The sequence below is a fragment of the Schistocerca gregaria genome, unplaced genomic scaffold (genome assembly GCF_023897955.1).
Source record: "Schistocerca gregaria isolate iqSchGreg1 unplaced genomic scaffold, iqSchGreg1.2 ptg000531l, whole genome shotgun sequence".
In the NCBI taxonomy this organism is placed as follows: domain Eukaryota; kingdom Metazoa; phylum Arthropoda; class Insecta; order Orthoptera; family Acrididae; genus Schistocerca; species Schistocerca gregaria.
Genome location: NW_026061930.1, coordinates 240001 through 242500, shown reverse-complemented (window position 1 = coordinate 242500; position 2500 = coordinate 240001).

Below are 2500 nucleotides of genomic sequence, written 5' to 3'. Positions count from 1 at the left end.
ATCAGTACATAACTAATATTTCAGTCGTCTGACGTCCCTCCTTAGTAAATGATGCAGGACCACATACATAGATGATACATACTGTAAACTGGGGAGGACAGTGTGAACCGCACTCGACCCAGTCACCCTATCTCACAGTCCACTCTGTGTGTAACAAAGCGAAAGCACCAAAGCACTATCGTTCAACAACATCCATTTTATCCTCGCTGCCACAGGACACTATCCAAACAACGACAAGAGGAACGTCACGTCCACTAATAAGACAGAATGTCTCACATCACCCGCAAACAACGCAGCTCAAATCAGCCAGCAACACCCACAGTGGTCCACCCAGTATCAACACAGGACGCAACGCCACGCCACAACACAAAAGGTACAAGTAATAAAATACCCTTTGGCCACACCCCTTATAAAGGCATCGAACCAACCCACCACCTGACACCAGCCAAACGTACATCCTGATTTGACACATCTCTGGCAACCTAACCCACGTTGGCCCTTAACCTAACCCACGTTGGCCCTTAACCTAACCCACGTTGGCCCTTAACCTAACCCACGTTGGCCCTTAACCTAACCCACGTTGGCCCTTAACCTAACCCACGTTGGCCCTTAACCTAACCCACGTTGGCCCTTAACCTAACCCACGTTGGCCCTTAACCTAACCCACGTTGGCCCTTAACCTAACCCACGTTGGCCCTTAACCTAACCCACGTTGGCCCCTAACCTAACCCACGTTGGCCCCTAACCTAACCCACGTTGGCCCCTAACCTAACCCACGTTGGCCCCTAACCTAACCCACGTTGGCCCCTAACCTAACCCACGTTGGCCCCTAACCTAACCCACGTTGGCCCCTAACCTAACCCACGTTGGCCCCTAACCTAACCCACGTTGGCCCCTAACCTAACCCACGTTGGCCCCTAACCTAACCCACGTTGGCCCCTAACCTAACCCACGTTGGCCCCTAACCTAACCCACGTTGGCCCCTAACCTAACCCACGTTGGCCCCTAACCTAACCCACGCTGCACCTTAACCTAAGTTACGCTGCACCTTAACCTAAGTTACGCTGCACCTTAACCTAAGTTACGCTGCACCTTAACCTAAGTTACGCTGCACCTTAACCTAAGTTACGCTGCACCTTAACCTAAGTTACGCTGCACCTTAACCTAAGTTACGCTGCACCTTAACCTAAGTTACGCTGCACCTTAACCTAAGTTACGCTGCACCTTAACCTAAGTTACGCTGCACCTTAACCTAAGTTACGCTGCACCTTAACCTAACTTACACTGCACCTTAACCTAACTTACACTGCACCTTAACCTAAGTTACACTGCACCTTAACCTAAGTTACACTGCACCTTAACCTAAGTTACACTGCACCTTAACCTAAGTTACACTGCACCTTAACCTAAGTTACACTGCACCTTAACCTAAGTTACACTGCACCTTAACCTAAGTTACACTGCACCTTAACCTAAGTTACACTGCACCTTAACCTAAGTTACACTGCACCTTAACCTAAGTTACACTGCACCTTAACCTAAGTTACACTGCACCTTAACCTAAGTTACACTGCACCTTAACCTAAGTTACACTGCACCTTAACCTAAGTTACACTGCACCTTAACCTAAGTTACACTGCACCTTAACCTAAGTTACACTGCACCTTAACCTAACTTACACTGCACCTTAACCTAACTTACACTGCACCTTAACCTAACTTACACTGCACCTTAACCTAACTTACACTGCACCTTAACCTAACTTACACTGCACCTTAACCTAACTTACACTGCACCTTAACCTAACTTACACTGCACCTTAACCTAACTTACACTGCACCTTAACCTAACTTACACTGCACCTTAACCTAACTTACACTGCACCTTAACTGTCACATGTAACGTCACAGGAATGTAGCTTTGCCTAACAGCAACCCTCTGAACATAGTTCACTGCTTGGATCCTCTGGTGTCATGTGTATTTCTTGATGCCATGGTGCGTACCCTCACATAAAGGTCTTTCGAGTGTTGCGTACTTTCTACACAGTCCCGCTAACCACTGGAAGGGTGTACCGCTACAGAACGAATATCGCCCTCCCCTCCTGCCCTTCCAAGCTGGTCGGTCAGGCGTTTGTTTGTGAAATGAGCCTTGCAGCTGTTCAGTTGCATTCGGTTGTCGATGCAGTCAGTGTACGTTGTGGTACGGCCTGTGTGGACTGTCCGCTGATGTACGCGTAACCCACACTGATCATCCGTCGTTACGTACTGAGTGACATAATGTGGCACATGCTTGACCGTACACCGGCTGCGCCCTACAATGGCGAATCATAAGGGCCATATGTTGTGCACGATGCTACTTGTCTCGTCTCCCCATTACAGCGAGATTGCACTGTTGTACGCCGTACAGACATGTGGTAAGTAGGTACGGACGAAAGTATTGCATGTTGGCCCCCCCCCCCTCCTCCCTCTGCCGGGAATCAGCGTGAGCCGTCTGTTGATGT